The sequence below is a fragment of the Bos mutus genome, chromosome 11 (genome assembly GCF_027580195.1).
Source record: "Bos mutus isolate GX-2022 chromosome 11, NWIPB_WYAK_1.1, whole genome shotgun sequence".
Taxonomy (NCBI): domain Eukaryota; kingdom Metazoa; phylum Chordata; class Mammalia; order Artiodactyla; family Bovidae; genus Bos; species Bos mutus.
Genome location: NC_091627.1, coordinates 51,601,400 through 51,620,758, shown reverse-complemented (window position 1 = coordinate 51,620,758; position 19,359 = coordinate 51,601,400). Strand labels below are relative to the sequence as shown.

Here is a 19,359-nt window from a genome sequence, read left to right as displayed (position 1 = left end):
GGAGAGTTTGAGAAACTTGTTAATGAATCCAGACTCCCACATACAAAATGAGATTTCTGAATGTGTGTGGTTGGTATCCTGTTCCGTTCTTTGTCTACGCAAATAGCAACAGATGGTTGAAGGGGGCTGGGAGGAGTGGGGTAATCTTGGAGGCAAGTTTAAATTGTCCCAGCTTCTCTTTTGCTGGATCTGCTCTGGATGAACCTTAGGGGAGAAGGAATATTGTACAAGAATCCAGTTCGGCTTTTATGTTGCCAAAAGGCTGGTGGCTCAGTTGGTAAAGAATCCACCTGCAATGCAGGAGACCTGGGTTTGATCCCTGGGTTGGTAAGATTCCCTGGAGAAGGAAATGGCTACCCACTCCAGTATTCTTGCCTGAAAAATCTCATAGACAGAGGAATCTGGCGGGCTACAGCCCATGAGGTCACAAAGAGTCAGACATGACTCAGTGACTAAACCACTACCACCATCCAGTCCTCTTACTTGCCCCATACATGGATCTAGGGAATGCAGAAAAATCTCTTTTATCACCAACACCAACTGTGTTAAGGCAAGTGGCTTAGGTTTTTGATACCTTGATTTCAGGTATTGCGAAAAGTGGTAGAATATCATAGAACTTTAAGGCATAAATTGATTTAATATGTTAAAGTGCTTTACTTTAGTTCCTGTGATATCACTCTGTAAGGTTTGAAATAGAGCTGATGAGGATGCTGGTGAACATTTGTGAAGATTTATCAAAAGATACAATGACCCTTTAAGGAAATGTATCTTGTGTTCAGCAACCCCCTTGTGTGTCTTCAGTCCTATCACACAGTTCCAGCATGTTAGCTGTTTCACAGGTTCATGAACAAAGGTTTGTTTGGGCCTTAGGGCCTGGCACTTGCTGTTCCTTCTCCGTGGAATACTCATCTTCTGGAGCCTTAACGGGATGCCTTCTTCTCATTATTCAGGTTTCAACTCAAATATCACCTCCTCAAGGAAGCACTGCCTAACCTTAGATAAGGTAGGCCCCTTCCCTCAAATTTTCTATTCCACGGGTTTCTATGTTAACTTTCCCTAGCTTTTCAGGAGCTAAAAGTTATATGTCTGTTTGCTTATGAAATTACTGAGACTTATTCACAGACTAAGATATGCCTGCATATAGTAACTGCTCAACAGGTATTTGTTAAATCCTGACTGGTAGACTGATTGATTGACAAGAACAGGGCATAAATGTTGAAAGCATAAATGTTGAAAACAGTACTAGTTATAGCTTCAAAAAAGAAGTTACCTTCTTCCAAAAAGGTAAATAACCAAAGCAAATTTCATATAGAATGACAGCACTAAGCTTTAATGCAAAATTTTTCTCTCTCTTTACTGTTCAGCCTTGAGGTGAAAGGCAAACTAAAGAAGTGTGTTGGTTACTGTAACCAGATTCCTTCACTTTAAGTCAAAAGTTGAGAAAGGTTCTGGGCCCTTTAGATGCCCATGTCTGTCCTCAGCCTGGTGAAATAAACTTGTCAAAAGCTTAGCCTCTCCTACCTACTCCTTTGCCTCCCTTCTAGGGTCTGAAATGAAGGAAATTCAACAAACAATAGTAATGCTTAATTTTTTAAATTTAGACCTGCACATGCCGGATGCGTAATAAGTTTTACTGGTCTTATTAGTTGCATAAAGGCCAAATAGTACCTAAAAACTTGGATGTTTCCTGGAAATATTTAACTTGTGGTCTTAGGATTGGGGCATCAATCTTTCAACCTTCAGAAAACCAAAGTCCAGCTTTAAGCAACTGCTTAGGAATATAAAAGGTTGGTTCATATGCCTAGCTGTTTCTACATTAAAAATTGTTCTAAAATCTAAATGGTTCTTCCTAAATACAATAATATTCTTTAATATTTATGTACTGTTATTTAAATTTTAAATTTCTATTTTTATAGGCAGAGGACAATTGAGCAGAAAAATGTTATACCCTCTCTCTCTCTCTAGCTATTCATGCTGTGAAGCAACCTGTTTTACTGTTTAAACCTGTGTTTGTTCTGTTTCAATTGTGCAGAGGAAACAGTTCTGGCACCTTGAAAAATCAAAGATCTATCACTCAACGGGAGAGCACAGCAACCTACAAAAGGGAATTATGAGGAATAGAGAAAAGATACAGAGTTTCTAAAACTTCACTGGGCTTATGAATCACCTGGGATCATGTTAAAATGGAGATTCTGATTCAAGTCTATCATAGGTGGGGTCTGAGAGTCTGCGTTTCTAACAAGCTTTAGGTGATGTTTCTGCTACTGGTCCTTAGTGTTCAAGGATGATGTCTGTTTGGGTCGCGTGGCTTGAGAAAAAAAATCACTTTAGAGCATTTAGTACCTACAGTTATAGTAATGTTGTTTACTCGCTAAGTCATGTCCGACTCTTTTGCGACCCCATGAACTGTAGCCCACCATCTCCTCTGTCCATGGGATTTCCCAGGCAAGAATACTTGGAGTGAGTTGTCATTTCCTTCTCCAGGAGATCTTCCCAACCCAGGGATCAAATCCACGTCTCCTTCATTGGCAGGTGGATTCTTTCCCACTGAGCCACCAGGGAAGCCCATAGTAATATTAAGCAAGTACTATTTTATTTAACCTGCAAAAACAACCACAAATACTTCCCTATCCATGCAGAGATACAGCCTCTTCCTCCTGTCCTTGCGTTAGGATGACCATGTGACTAGCTTTGGCCAAGAGACCACAGCAATTGGCTGGAAGCTGAGACCTGAAAAGCACATCTGCACTGTGACTTGCACTTTCTGCTGCTCTTAGAACCATTCAATCACCGCACCACATGCCGAAGCCAGCCTGCCAGGGGATGAAAGGCCACATACAATAGAGCAAGGCGCCCCAGCCGACAGCTGGCCAATCACAACTCCTTGAGGAAAGCCTTCCCAGTTCATCTGGTTTCCAGCTAATTCTCCAGTTAACCACAGACATCTGAGTGAGCACAGGCTGGTTTATACATATCTCCAGACATAACATGCAGGACCATAACCTAAATGACTGTTGTTTTAACCACCAAGGTTTTGGTTTGTTTGTTCCGCTTTTTTTTTTTTTTTTTTTTTTTTTCTGCAGCCTCTAAAATATGCACTGTGGTGCAGGAGCAGCTAGCAGTGGTTGGGAGGCACAGGAGCAGTAAGCGGCAGAGAGGATATACCCCATGTCCAAGGTCAGGAATGGCGGCTATGCTGGAGCAGCCGTGAAGAGATATCCCATGTCCAAGGTAAGAGAAACCCAAGGAAGATGGTAGCCGCTGAGAGAGGGCATCAGAGGGCAGACAGACTGAAACCACAATCACAGAAAACTAGCCAATCTGATCACATGGACCACAGCCTTGTCTAACTCAATGAAACTTGGCCATGCCATGTGGGGCCACCCAAGACGGGTGGGTCATGGTGGAGAGATCTGACAGAATGTGGTCCACTGGAGAAGGGAATGGCAAACCACTTCAGTATTCTTGCCTTGAGAACCCCATGAACAGTATGAAAAGGCAAAATGATAGGATACTGAAAGAGGAACTCCCCAGGTCGGTAGGTGCCCAATATGCTACAGGAGATCAGTGGAGAAATAACTCCAGAAAGAATGAAGGGATGGAGACAAAGCAAAAACAACACCCACTTGTGGATGTGACTGGTGATAGAAGCAAGGTCTGATGCTGTAAAGAACAATATCGCATAGGAATCTGGAATGTTAGGTCCATGAATCAAGGCAAATTGGAAGTGGTCAAACAGGAGATGGCAAAACTGAACGTTGACATTCTAGGAATCAGTGAACTAAAATGGACTGGAATGGGTGAATATCTACTATTGTGGGCAGGAATCCCTTAGAAGAAATGGAGTAGCCATCATAGTCAACAAAAGAGTCCGAAATGCAGTACTTGGATGCAATCTCAAAATTGACAGAATGATCTCTGTTCGTTTCCAAGGCAAACCATTCAATATCACAATAATCCAGGTCTATGCCCGGACGAGTAATGCTGAAGAAGCTGAACAGATCTATGAAGACCTACAAGACCTTCTAGAACTAACACCCAAAAAAGATGTCCTTTTCATTATGGGGGGCTGGAATGCAAAAGTAGGAAGTCAAGAAACATCTGGAGGAACAGTCAAATTTGGCCTTGGAGAACAGAATGAAGCAGGGCAAAGGCTAATAGTTTTGCCAAGAGAATGCATTGGTCATAGCAAACATCCTCTTCCAACAACACAAGAGAAGATGCTACACATGGACATCACCAGATGGTCAACACCGAAATCAGATTGATTATACTCTTTGCAGCTAAAGATAGAGAAGCTCTACACAGTCAGCAAAAACAAGACTGGGAGCAGAATGTGGCTCAGATCATGAACTCCTTATTGCCAGATTCAGACTGAAATTGAAGAAAGTGGGGAAAACCACTAAAACATTCACATGTGACCTAAATCAAATCCCCTATGATTATACAGTGGAAGTAAGAAATAGATTTAAGGGACTAAATCTGATAGACAGAGTACCTGATGAACTATGGGCAGAGGTTCGTGATATTATACAGGAGACAGGGATCAAGACCATCCTCAAGAAACAGAAATGCAAAAAAGCAAAATGGTTGTCTGAGGAGGCCTTATAAATAGCTATGAAAAGAAGAGAAGCAAAAAGCAAAGGAGAAAAAGGAAAAATATACCTACTTGAATGCAGAGTTCCAAAGAATAGCAAGGAGAGATAAGAAAGCCTTCCTCAGCGATCAGTGCAAAGAAATAGAGGAAAACAATAGAATGGGAAAGACTACAGATCTCTTCAAGAAAATTAGAGATACCAAGGGAACAAAGATAGACTCAATAAAGGACAGAAATGGTTATGGACCTAACAGAAGCAGAAGATATTAAGAAGAGGTGGCAAGAATATACAGAAGAACTGTACAAAAAAGATCTTCATGACCCAGATAACCACGATGGTGTGATCACTCACCTAGAGCCAGACATCCTGGAATGTGAAGTCAAGTGGGCCTTAGGAAGCATCACTACAAACAAAGCTAGTGGAGGTGATGGAATTCCAGTTGAGCTATTGCAAATCCTAAAAGATGATGCCGTGAAAGTGCTACACTCAATATGCCAGCAAATTTGGAAAACTCAGCAGATGCCACAGGACTGGAAAAGGTCAGTTTTCATTCCAATCCCAAGGAAAGGCAATGCCAAAGAATCCTCAAAGTACCACACAATTGCACTCATTTCACACGCTAGTAAAGTAATGCTCAAAATTCTCCAATCCAGGGTTCAGCAATATGTGAAGCGTGAACTTCCAGGTATTCAAGCTGGTTTTAGAAAAGGCAGAACCAGAGATCAAATTGCCAACATCCCCTGGATCATCAAAAAAGCAAGAAAGTTCCGAAAAACATCTATTTCTGCTTTATTGACTATGCCAAAGCCTTGGATGGTGTGGATCAGAATACACTGTGGAAAATTCTGAAAGAGATGGGAATACCAGACCACCTGACCTGCCCCTTGAGAAACCTATATGCATGCCAGGAAGCAACAGTTAGAACTGGACATGGAACAACAGACTGGTTCCAAATAGGAAAAGAAGTATGTCAAGGTTGTATATTGTCACTGTGCTTATTCAACTTACATGCAAAGTACATCATGAGAAATGCTGGATTCGATGAAGCAGAAGCTGGAATCAAGGTTGGTGGGAGAAACATCAATAACCTCAGATATGCAGATAATAACACCTTTATGGCAGAAAGTGAAGAAGAACTAAAGAACCTCTTGATGAAAGTGAAAGAGGAGAGTGAAAAAGTTGGCTTAAAGCTCAACATTCAGAAAACTAAGATCATGGCATCTGGTCCCACCACTTCATGGCAAATAGATGGGGAAACAGTGGAAACAGTGTCAGACTTTATTTTTTTCGGCTCCAAAATCACTGCAGATGGTGATTGCAGCCTTGAAATTAAAAGATGCTTACTCCTTGGAAGGAAAGTTATGACCAACCTAGATAGCATATCAAAAAGCAGAGACATTACTTTGCCCACAAAGGTCCATCTAGTCAAAGCTATAGTTTTTCCAGTGGTCATGTGTGGAGGTGAGAGTTGGAATATAAGGAAAGCTGAGCACAGAATTGATGCTTCTGAACTTGGTGTTGGAGTAGACTCTTGAGAGTCCCTTGGCCTGCAAGGAGATCCAACAGGTCCATCCTAAATGAGATCAGTCCTAGGTGTTCATTGGAAGGTCTGATGTTGAAGCTGAAACTCCAATACTTTGGCCACATGATGAGAAGAGCTGATTCATTTGAAAAGACCCTGATGCAGGGAAAGATTGAGGTCAGGAGGAGAAGGGGACAACAGAGGATGAGATGGTTGGATGGCATCACGGACTCAACGGACATGAGTTTGGGTAGGCTCCAGGAGTTGGTGGTGAACAGCGAGGCCTGGTGTGCTGCAGTTCATGGAGTCACAAAGAGTTGGACACGACTGAGCGACTGAACTGAACTGAACTGAACTGATTTAAGGAGTGATAAGAGTAGAAGGCAATGGCACCCGACTCCAGTACTCTTGCCTGGAGAATCCCAGGGACAGGGAGCCTGGTGGGCTGCTGTCTATGGGGTCGCACAGAGTTGGACATGACTGAAACGACTTAGCAGCAGCAGCAGCAAGAGTTTAATTTAGAGGTTTAGACACTATTCCAGCTTATGACTCTTTTTCCATCCTGTCTTCCTTCTTTTATAATTTTGTTCTCATATAATAGAAATGAATATAACTAGTTACTGCAATAGAATTTGAATTATTTCTATTATTTATATCTTTTTATTTTAATTATATCTATTATTTATGTCTTTTATTTTACTATTTTGAATACTTCTGTTTGGAAACTAGTTGCTTGCTCAGGTCATGCAGCTTGTAAATGGCAGAATACTTCTCAGCCTAGAGTCAAAAATTTTAAAAGTTCCTTGTAGTAAGCTATTCAATGTCTCAGATTCTTCTGCTAAAACACAAATACAGAATTGCATTCTGAAGGACTTGATCTCTAGCCATCACCTTATTTCATGTTTGAGAAGGTAATGCAAGGTCCATTTACAGAGAAATGATCTTAGGCTGATATCAGTTGCCAATGGCAAACCCTCTTGGACAAAGGACTCAAAGTCAGTCAGTCCTTGACCCAGAGTCCGTAGACAGACAGCACTGGTCTTGCACTTCCTTGGTGACTCAGATGGCAAAGAATCTGCCTGCAATTCAGGATACCCGGGTTTGATCCCTGGATTGCAAAGATTCCCTGGAGAAGGGAATGGCAACCCTCTCCAACATTCTTGTCTGGAGAATTTCACTGAGAGAGGAGCCTGGTGGACTGCAGCACATAGGGTGGCAAAGAGTTGGAGATGATGGAGCAACTAACATGATGTCACACTAAAAATGTCACTTTGCAGCTTTACGAATTGTTGGGTAGCCTCTTCCAATATTGGTGGTCCTTGACCATTTGGGCTCTTCTCAAAACCTGTCGATCTCCTCCACATTTTTTCTTTTTCACAGCCAAGTGAGTTACTTATTACTCACAGCCTCAGGGCCATGCCTACTATTAGAAGCTATTCACTGTGGACTTGGGCAGTGTTCCTTACTTTGTTCCTCCTATTGAAGTGCTCTCCACCTCTTCTGCTCCCTCCTATTCTTCCATGTTGAGAACCATCACTGTAAAAGAAGCTTTCCAAACTAGTATTGCATAAGCTGAATAGGGTCTACAATATCACCTGTTTATAGAATGGAATTCTTAAAAATTAGAATTTGAAAGCCTTTAATCAAAACTGTGCACTTGCAGATAGCACAGGCCATATACTCCCCATCCACATTACCTCACCAGTCTGCAAAGTCTTCTGATCGTGCATTACGCGTGTGTACCCACTCAGCCGTGTCTGACTCTTTGCAACACTTTGGATTATAGCCTGCCAGGTTCCTCTGTCTATGGGATTTTTCAGGCAAGAATACTGGAGTGGGATGCCATTTTCCTCCTCCAGGGGATGTTCCCAACCCAGGGAGAAAACCTGCATCTTCTGTATCTCTTGAATTGCAGGTGAATTCTTTACTCCCTGAGCCATAGAGGAAGCTGATTGTCCATCAGCTGCGATTTAGTCTTTCTCACTGAGGATTTGTGTCTACTGCCACCATGGTAACTACTAAGCATGTTTCAGGGATTCCCTGGATCCTTATGTCCAGATGTAACCTTTGTTCACATCTTTAATTGCTTACTCTTATTTATTTACCTATTTATTTATTGAGCCATGCCTTGCAGCTTGCAGGATCTTAGTTCCCCAACCAGGGATTGAACCCAAGCCCTGGACAGTGAGAGTTCAGAGTCCTAATCACCGGACCACCAGGGAATTCCCTTTAACTACTTACTCTTAGCTCTAAACATTGGAGTTTTGTCTCACATCTTACTCTTCCTTACCTTCCATCTATCCTTAATCAATCCATTCATTGGAGTCATCTTTAACTGTTTCTTAGAGAAACAAAGGATTGTGGATTCCACTACAAAACCATGTTTGTGCTTGTCCTGTCCTGTCCATCTCTCATGTAATATAGTCAGTCTTACATGATATCTCAGTGGGGCAGATACGGTAGCCTCCCAACTCCTCTCCCTGCTTTCAGTATCCTTTTCCCTGCTCTTCATGTTCAAGACAATCATCAGGATTTTATTCCTTGGACCCACATTTTATTTTTTTTGTTTTTATTTTTTTCTCCATTTTTTTAATTTTATTTTTTAACTTTACAATATTGTATTGGTTTTGCCATATATCAACATGAATCTGCCACAGGTATACACATGTTCCCCATCCTGAACCCTCCTCCCTCTTCCCTCCCCGTATCATCCCTCTGGGACCCACATTTTAGAAATCATAATCCTGATGGAAAGTATTTCTCAATCTGTCTCTAACACTCCAGTCTCATGTCTCCCCTTCCCTCCCTTTCATCCTGTGCTCCAGACACTGTAAACATATCAGAAGCACATATAGCATTTTCACAGACCTTGCCTACTGGCTGGAGTAGCTTTCCTTCCCTCTGGTCAACCCTCCTCCTTTTCTCCCAGCTCCTCTGTCCTTGCTCAGTTAACTACAGAAATCTCTCCAACCTCAATTTCTGTTTACATCTCTGCCATAGCATGAATCACATTGCTTTGTTACCATCACCTCCACTCCAGATTCAAGAATACCCAAGGCAGGGACCACATTTTATCTAACTTTATCTCAACAGCTAAACCTCCATTTGACTTAAACTAACAAAAACAAATAAGAACAGCAGCAGCATTGATACTGAATTATTAAAAAAGCATTCTCAAGGTGCCTGTGAAAGATTAAGAAGTGGTTCCAGAGAATGGGAGATGGCTGAATAAAGACATAAATGCATTCAACTGGCTAATTTACCACAGAAGGCTCACTGCTCATGGCTGGTGAGGGATTTCCCGGACAAACTAGATGTATGAAATGCGGCCACATATAAATGGCATTAATCTGTATGACTTCAAAAGCTTGGACCTTCCTGTGTTAACAATGTGTGCCTATATATCAATGTAATATAGTTTTTTTTTATATTTAACTCAGATTCCCCAGGCTATTGATTAAGCAAGAATTCAAGCCAGTTAATAAACATACTTCAGCAAGAAGCTCTAAAAAGCCAGCACTGTGCCAGATTGCACTAAGAGGAAAGGGGGCACATTTATCAGTGCAATGTGGAAAGTCCTATGCTCTTTATATATGGCTTCTCATAACTGATAGTCTTCCACACCTACAGGGGTAGATATTAGAGGGTTCTAAAAGCTGCAAGGACAAAATTGGCAACATCTGGAAAATTCTATAAAACAAGATCATTAAATGTTAAGATGTATCACAGACAGAATTTACTACTGAATTAAATTGGTTCCATTATTTGTTTTGAGGAGAGGAGGTGAGACTTGTTAATATCAAGCAGAAGAACTGTAGTTGTCCAGTTATCCCCATAAATCCTTGGGACCTTGAGAGAAAATAGATTTTTACACCAGCATCTTGCTATAGCATTTTAAATCCAAACTTTTAGAATCACTTCTTGGTATGGTGAGTGCCAAGTTAATGTCAAATACACCTGTCAGTTTACAATTAAATACATGTTTCTGAATCTGCTCTGGCACATTGGTTTGATGTTACGTGCTGTGCTTAGTTTCTCAGTCATGTACGACTCTTTGCGACCCCATGGACTGTAGCCTGCCAGGCTGCTCTGTCCATGGGGATTCTCCAGGCAAGAATACTGGAGTGGGTTGCCATGCCCTCCTCCAGGGGATCTTCTCAACCCAGGGATTGAACCCAGGTCTCTCATATTGCAGGCAGATTTTTTATCATCTGAGACACCATGGAAGCCCAAGCATACTAGAGAGGGTAGACTATCCCTTCTCCAGGGGATCTTCCCAACCCAGGAATTGAACTGGGGGTCTCCTGCATTGCAGACAGATTCTTCACCAGCTGAGCTACCAGGGAAGCCCAGGTTTGATGTTATAGAATGTCCCAAATAAGTGGGTGAAGCCATGAAAAACAAGATTTTGCATGATTGAGATAATGTTTGTGAATCATAAACAACAGTGCAGAGTCTAGTTCATTTGACAAATATATTTAAACACTCTAACTTCCACAGAGCATTGTAAGTAGCAGTGCATTAAACTGTTTTCAGACATGAACACTTCTGTGGAAATAATCTGGCTGGCTAGTCACTTAATAGGATATGGGAATGAAACCCTCAGAAGCTCCCAGAAGGAACACTGAAGACCCCAAAACCCAAGGCTCCCTCTGCCTCTGCATAAAGGAGGGAGGGAATAGGAAGAAAGGATGGTTCCAAGTAACCAAGAACAGATTCCAACAGGGATCTCAGTGGGCACACCAGATGAAGGAAAGGGAAACAAAAAGGCTTCTATTTGTGGTGGAGTGTGTGTGTGTGTGTGTGTGTGTGAGGCGTATATAGAGGAAAACAATAAAGCAACAAAAGAGATATTAAGAGATATTGAGATTGAAATATGTACAACCATTCAGGAGGACAATCTGGCCTTAGGTATTGAAAGTTTTTTTTTAAGGCCCCACCCTCTGAACCCAATCCTGAGGGCTTTAGTCTTGTGACTTAATAACCTCGGGCAGGCCCCACCTCCATATAACACCACATTGGGGATCAGGTTTCAATACATGAATTTGAGGGGATATAAACCATCAGTCTTTACTACTGTGTGAGATGAGTGCAATTGTGCGGTAGTTTGAGGATTCTTTGGCATTGTCTTTCTTTGGGATTGGAATGAAAACTGACCTTTTCCAGTCCTGTGGCATCTGCTGAGTTTTCCAAATATGCTGGCATATTGGGTGCAGCACTTTCATAGCATCATCTTTCAGGATTTGAAATAGCTCAACTGGAATTCCATCACCTCCACTAGCTTTGTTCGTAGTGATGCTTTCTAAGGCCCACTTGACTTCACATTCCAGGATGTCTGGCTCTAGGTGAATGATCACACCATCGTGATTATCTGGGTCATGAAGCTCTTTTTTATACAGTTCTTCTGTGTATTCTTGCCACCTCTTCTTAATACCTTCTGCTTCTGTTAGGTCCATACCATTTCTGTCCTTTATCGAGCCCTTCTTTGCATGAAATGTTCCCTTGGTATCTCTAATTTTCTTGAAGAGATCTCTAGTCTTTCCCATTCTGTTGTTTTCCTCTATTTCTTTGCATTGATTGCTGAGGAAGGCTTTTTTATCTCTCCTTGCTATTCTTTGGAATTCTGCATTCAGAGGCATATATCTTTCCTTTTCTCCTTTGCTTTTCGCTTCTCTTCTTTTCACAGCTATTTGTAAGGCCGCCTCTGCTGAAGCTGAAACTCCAATACTTTGGCCACCTCATGCAAAGAGTTGACTCACTGGAAAATACCCTGATTCTGGGAGGGATTGGGGTCAGGAGGATAAGGGGACAACAGAGGATAAGATGGCTGGATGGCATCACCGACTTGATGGACATGAGTTTGAGTGAACCCTGGGAGTTGGTGATGGACAGGGAGGCCTGGCATGCTGTGATTCAGGGGGTCGCAAAGAGTCAGACACGACTGAGGGACTGAACTGAACTGAACTGAAACCATCAGTCTATTGTAGTGTATATATGAGGATGTTATCCCAATAAATTTATAATGGCTAAAAAACAGATGCTGCCTAACTGGTAAGAAAGAAGACATGGATAAATTTATTAGAATGGTTTGCAGTTATTGAGGATGATCCTATCAATTTGTATTCTGTCTATGGGAAAATGTCAACAATGAAAAAATCAGTTACAAAGTAGTATGTGTTGGCAGAATGTTATTGTATTTTTATAAAATATAAATACATATAAAATAGACCAATTCTAGAAGAATATGTCCTCAACAATTAACAGTTTATCTCCAGGTGGTTAAATTTTAGGTGATAATCTTGATTTTAAATTTTATTTTTTCTTGTCTTTTTTCCTTTTCTTCATTCTTCTATAATAAAAAAGTCAAACTTAAACATCCAAGAGAAATACATACAGACTGACAGTGATAATAAAACAGGAATAATATAAGCCAGGGGTTGCATAAAACACATACAAGGGCTCTACAAATAGCTGTGAAAAGAAGAGAAGTGAAAAGCAAAGGAGAAAAGGAAAGATATAAGCATCTGAATGCAGAGTTCCAAAGAATAGCAAGGAGAGATAAAGAAGCCTTCCTCAGCAATCAATGCAAAGAAATAGAGGAAAACAACAGAATGGGAAAGACTAGAGATCTCTTCAAGAAAATTAGAGATACCAAGGGAACATTTCATGCAAAGAAGGGCTCGATAAAGGACAGAAATGGTATGGGCCTAAGAGAAGCAGAAGGTATTAAGAAGAGGTGGCAAGAATACACAGAAGAACTGTATAAAAAAGAGCTTCATGACCCAGATAATCACGATGGTGTGATCATTCACCTAGAGCCAGACATCCTGGAATGTGAAGTCAAGTGGGCCTTAGAAAGCATCACTACGAACAAAGCTAGTGGAGGTGATGGAATTCCAGTTGAGCTATTTCAAATCCTGAAAGATGATGCTATGAAAGTGCTGCACCCAATATGCCAGCATATTTGGAAAACTCAGCAGATGCCACAGGACTGGAAAAGGTCAGTTTTCATTCCAATCCCAAAGAAAGGCAACATCAAAGAATCCTCAAACTACTGCACAATTGCACTCATCTCACATGCTAGTAAATTAATGCTCAAAAATCTCCAAATCAGGCTTCAGTAGTACATGAACTGTGAACTTCCAGATGTTCAAGCTGGTTTTAGAAAAGGCAGAGGAACCAGAGATCAAATTGCCAACATCCTCTGGATCATGGAAAAAGCAAGAGAGTTCCAGAAAAACATCTATTTCTGCTTTATTGACTATGCTAAAGCCTTTGACTGTGTGGATCACAATAAACTATGGAAAATTCTTCAAGAGATGGGAATACCAGACCACCTGACCTGCCTCTTGAGAAACCTATATGCAGGTCAGGAAGCAACAGTTAGAACTGGACATGGAACAACAGACTGGTTCGAAGTAGGAAAAGGAGTACGTCAAGACTGTATACTGTCACCCTTCTTATTTAAATTCTATGCAGAGTACATCATGAGAAACGCTGGGCTGGAAGAAGCACAAGCTGGAATCAAGACTGCCGGGAGAAATATCAATAACCTCAGATATGTAGATGACATCACCCTTATGGCAGAAAGTGAAGAGGAACTAGAAAGCCTCTTGAAGAAAGTGAAAGAGGAGAGTGAAAAAGTTGGCTTAAAGCTCAACATTCAGAAAACTAAGACCATGGCATCTGGTCCCATTACTTCATGGCAGATAGATGGGGGAAAAGTGGAAACAGTGTCAGACTATTTTTCTGGGCTCCAAAATCACTGCAGATGGTGATTGCAGCCATGAAATTAAAAGACGCTTACCCTTTGGAAGGAAAGTTATGACCAACCTAGATAGCATATTCAAAAGCAGAGACATTACTTTGCCAACAAAGGTTCGTCTAGTCAAGGCTATGGTTTTTCCAGTGGTCATGTATGGATGTGAGAGTTGGACTGTGAAGAGAGCTGAGCGCCAAAGAATTGATGCTTTTAAACTTGGTGTTGGAGAAGTCTCTTGAGAGTCCCTTGGACTGCAAGGAGATCCAACCAGTCCATTCTAAAGGAGATCAGTCCTGGGTGTTCATTGGAAGGACTGATGCTGAAGCTGAAACTCCAGTACTTTGGCCACCTCATGTGAAGAGTTGACTCACTGGAAAAGACCCTGATGCTGGGAGGGATTGGGGACAGGAGGAGAAGGGGATGACAGAGGATGAGATGGCTGGATGGCATCACTGACTCAATGGACATGAGTGAGTGAACTCCTGGAGTTGGTGATGGACAGGAAGGCCTGGCGTGCTGTGATTCATGGGGTCGCAGAGTCGGGCACGACTGAGCGACTGAACTGAACTGAACTGATACTTACTGCCACATGTACGTGTGTGTGTGTGTGCTCAGTCTTATCTGACTCTTTGCAACCCCATGGACTATAGCCCACTAGTCTCTTCTGTCCATGGAATTTTGTAACCAGGAAGACTAGAGTAGGTTGCCATTTCCTACTCCAAAGGATCTTCCCAACCCAGGGATCAAACCCACATCTCTTGCATTGACAGGCAAATTCTTTACCACTGTTCCATCTGGGAAGCAACCAACCTTTATTAAGAGCCCTACTAAGTGCTAAGTACTGAGATAGACACATACTTTGAATTCTGTGTTTGGAATTTAATGGAACAGAGAACAAGATTCAGAAAATGCAAGGTTTTTATCTGAATTCTTTTTATCACCAATAAAAAGAATACCAATCTTGGGCAATCACTTAACATTTCTGACCCTTCAACTCCTCAATTATAAAACTAGACATTAAAGATATCTGGGTTACTTTTTCAGGTTAGAATGTGAATACTTCTAATAGAATGTTCTAATAGAATGCTTTTCAAAATTTAATTTTAACCTGGAGTTAATGGTAAAGTGCAGATTTGATTCAACATATCTAGAAAGAAACCTAAACTTCTGCCTTTCTAACATGCTGTAAGGCTGCTAGTCCTAGGCTTACACTTTTGAGTTGCAAAACTCTAATATACATGAGCTCATTGAATTTTCCCCAAGAATCCTTTAATATAGCCATCCTTGTTCCTATTTCACTGATAATGGAGTGACCTGTGTAGGATCATACTAAGAGAGAATGGGAAAGCAGAAGTCTTTTTATTCCTAAGCTCCAAGATGTTTAATGTCGCATTCAGTTCTAAACTACTATAATTAGAAATGACTGCCACACTCATATAAAGTGAACAGCACCAGCAGCAGAATTGATAAAGGTAAGCTGTTAACAGAGTTCAGAAGAATGAGAGATCACTTTACATGGGAATCAATAAAGAAGACATAGAGGAAATTTAACATCAACCTTGAAGGATGGTGAGGATGAAGGTAAGCAAAGATAGAGAGAGTATATACAGCAGTTAGGTGTAATATGACATGATCAAAGCATATGGCAATGCAGAGGGAGCTTGCAGAGTGGGGCCTGGGATAGCAGAACAGGCCTCAGGAACTAACCCACGTATTTATTACAAGAGTCAAAGATAACTCGAAAGTGTTCAGTCTTCGAGACTAGAAAATGAAAGTGAAGTCACTCAGTCGTGTCTAACTCTTTGCGACCCTATAGACTATAGCCTACCAGGCTCCTCCGTCCTTGGAATTTTCCAGGCAAGAGTACTGTAGTGGGTTGCCATTTCCTTCAAAACTAGAAGGGTACAGCAAACTAAAAATTTCAGCATAGCATTGGAAGCCCTTTTTAAAAAAATAGAATTCATTTAATGGCAACTGCTGCTGCTGCTGCTGCTGCTAAATCGTGTCAGTCATGTCCGACTCTGTGCGACCCCATAGATGGCAGCCCAACAGGCTCCTCTGTCCCTGGGATTCTCCAGGCAAGAATACTGGAGTGGGTTGCCATTTCCTTCTCCAATACATGAAAGTGAAAAGTGAAAGTGAAGTCACTCAGTCGTGTCTGACTCTTAGTGACCCCATGGACTGCAGCCTACCAGGCTCCTCTGTCCATGGGATTCTCCAGGCAAGAGTACTGGAGTGGGGTGCCATCGCCTTCTCCCTGGTAATCATCAAATTAGCAATGGTCATCTTCAAAAGTTATTATACAAGCTATGCTGTCATTTCTCGAGGTTGATCCCATACCTGAAGTCTCAGACATTTTCCACCTAAGGTGCATCATTTAAATCAGATTTATCACCAGTATTTGTCAAACCACACCTAGCTAAAGAACTAGCTCTGGGGACCAATACGTGGTCTTAATACAGGGAAGGTTTGGAAGCCCTTTCCCAACTTCCTTCCTCTCCCAACACTTCCTCTGTCTCTGTCCCTCTTCTTCCCTCTGAGAACTAGGGAATTAATCCACTCATCACAATGTAAGGCTTTCAGTTCCCTATCCTAGGTATACTTTTATGATGCCACCCCTCAGGTCTGAGAGCCTATGTCTTGAGTCCGTACTCCATCAACTTTACTTTTTCAGTGAAGCTTTTTAGCATCGGTCCCATCTTACCTGTCAGCTCTTCTCATTTATGTGTTCTAGGGACATCTGCTGTCAAGCACTGGGCAATAAATAAATATTATCAGCGAAGTCCCTCAGTGTTTGCTTCTCTCTCTTACCTAAAGTTCCAGGAGGAAAGCACTGAGTCATTGCATTTCCTTGGTTTACTCCCATGATTTAACATCTTGCATTGAGCATAATAAGTACTGCTAGTGCTAGCCATATTACTACCTTGTTCTAAGGGGATAAAGTTTGATAAGAAAAATGACCTTCTTTTTTTAAAAAATAAGCTCCTTTAAGTAGATCTCCTGAGAGAAGCCTTAAGTCCTTACCCTTTGGCTCCACATACATTTTCCAAAGCAGGTTGTAAAAGGCCAGTTGTATGTGGCCTGCCCATAGGAACAACAGAGTTAATTTTCTCCTTTTGAAATTGTGACTCCCACCCTCCTTCCCTACCTCTAAATGTTTCCTTTTAAAGAAAAGCCATGGCTCACTGCTATGGAAAATTAAAGATAATCACGTAAAGATCAAGGTCCAGGCTGGTCCAAGTGCTGAGAGAACATTAAAATCACGACTTGAATTTCTCTTGTCCTGAGCACTGCCAAGGACTCCTAATGGAAGGCCAGTCTTCAGAATGCATGCTTATATCAGACTTTTATTACTTGTACCTCTTGGTTCACAAACTATTTTGACTCAAACAAATTGGAAGTGGCCTTCAGTTGAGATGAAATGGGAGAGGTACAACATATTCATAGATACAACATATTCACTCCTGAGTATTCATTGGAAGGACTGATGCTGAAGCTGAAACTCCAGTACTTTGGCCACCTGATGCAAAGAACTGACTCACTGGAAAAGACCCTGATGCTGGGGAAGATTGAAGGTGGGAGAAGGGGGCGTTTTGAGATGGTTGGATGGCATCACTGACGTGATGGACATGAGTTTGAGTAGGCTCCAGGAGTTGGTGATAGATAGGGAAGCCCAGCATGCTGCAGTCCATGGGGTCGCAAAGAGTCAGACACAACTGAGCGACTGAACTGAACTGATATATATATACACACACACATTAAACTGTGTGTGACCACCCCCCACCCCCGACCCCATCACACCATCAAGTACCAAGAAAAAGCAGGAGAGTTTATTATGCAAAGTTTAATGTATAAGGCTTAAGAGAAGAAGAATTAATTACCTCTCCTTCCTCCAAGCTATACTTCTGGCCTCCCCAGCTGCATCAAACTCGCTCTTCCACCTCCTCTTAGTTCCAGATTGTGTTTTGGCAATCAGACTCACACTTCACCTACCTCAGAGTTTCTTCCCATTTTCAGAAGCCTCAATTTCAAGATTCTTGTTCTTTCTTACCCCACTCCCCAATCACACATTGGCCTGATGGCTTGAGGTGGTTTTCTTGATGCTCAACTACTACGGCCATTCAGGAAGGATGCTTAATCTTTTCCCCTGTACAAACACGGAAGTTATCAAGGGTGTTTTAAAGGGTAAAAAGTATCTCTCATCAACATCCAAGGCTCAAGAAGACATCTACCAACAGAAAGCTGTGTTAGCCCAGAAAAAGAGATTGATCATGTATACACACAACTGTCACATTATAACCTAGCACATTAGATGTTCTCACAAGAGAGGTACAGAGATATGAGAGCTCAAACAAGAGGAACAAGAGAACTTTAGGTGAACTCTTTCCTTTTCTTACTTTTTAATTGTGTTGGACCCTAAGATGCACGAAATTAAAACTGGTGAAAACCAGCCACATCAACTTGCTGTGGTGACTCAAAAGTTGTCGTTTCTCAACTCAACTTTGCTGAAACACTTGATTCATGTTGTTCTTATTTAACCTAATTTGCATTGATTTAATCAGGGCTGGTATGCTTTAAATACATAATAAATTGGGATTCTGCAACTCAGATGACTTAGAATAGCTAAATTTCAATAAAGCTCATTTCAATCTGTTAATGTATACGGTTCTGCCAAGGGGTTTAAAACCGTAGAAAAGATGCAAACTTGCCACATTAGAAGTGGGAAAGGTTTAAAGATACCATCCAGATGAAATGATTTGGGGGATAATAATGTGAAAAGCAATATATATATGTACATACATATATTTTAATTACAGCCGAGACACATCTTCTATGTTTTAAGTAGTGTACTTAAAAGAAAACTCACATATAAATGCAGTGAATTTAATTTTATTCTCCTTCCTTCTTGCCAACACTCAACTCTTTTCTGCCTCTCTGTACCAGCTCTACAAATCAAGTGACATCCAAAGTGGGACCTCTTCTTGCCCATTTGGCAGGCTCTATCATGACTTTGCCAAGCTGCCTACATTAGGAGAATTTTCTTCCTAGCAGCCATGGGGATTGGGTGGCTTGTACTCAACAATACTTGCTGAATGGTTGGCCAATGTTTACCCCTGCCCGCCCCAGTCTCCCAACCCTTTATAGTTTATGGCTCAATCAGCCGGCTTGCTGTCAGGAATAATTGTCTTGGCAAGAGGTGAAAACACTTGATGGTGAAATTGTTTGTCTGTTAAAGTGTTCTGCAGCACCTTGAAGGTGCCAGGACAAAACCTGCAGGTGCTCAGCAGAGTTGAGAAAGAGGCAAGAGTGACAGAGAGGCAACCATCAAGATGGGAAGACCACCACTTTGATGTGGGAGAGGAGGAAAAAAAAAAAACTATCTGTGCCAGTAAGAAGCTGTGAGACCTTGAATAATCATCCAGTGAATCTTTGCTTGGGTTTTGTTATGTACAAAATTAAGGGGATTGATTTCTGAA

At 41.5% G+C, this 19,359-nt stretch overlaps 1 protein-coding gene and 1 pseudogene across 1 annotated transcript in view; both read right to left on the bottom strand.

The window, feature by feature from the left end:
* CTNNA2 (catenin alpha 2) overlaps positions 1-19,359 on the bottom strand; it is a 1,382,498-nt gene that overhangs the window by 400,451 nt on the left and 962,688 nt on the right. The window lies entirely within an intron of this gene.
* Positions 16,269-16,369, bottom strand: LOC138990040 (small nucleolar RNA SNORA72; annotated as a pseudogene).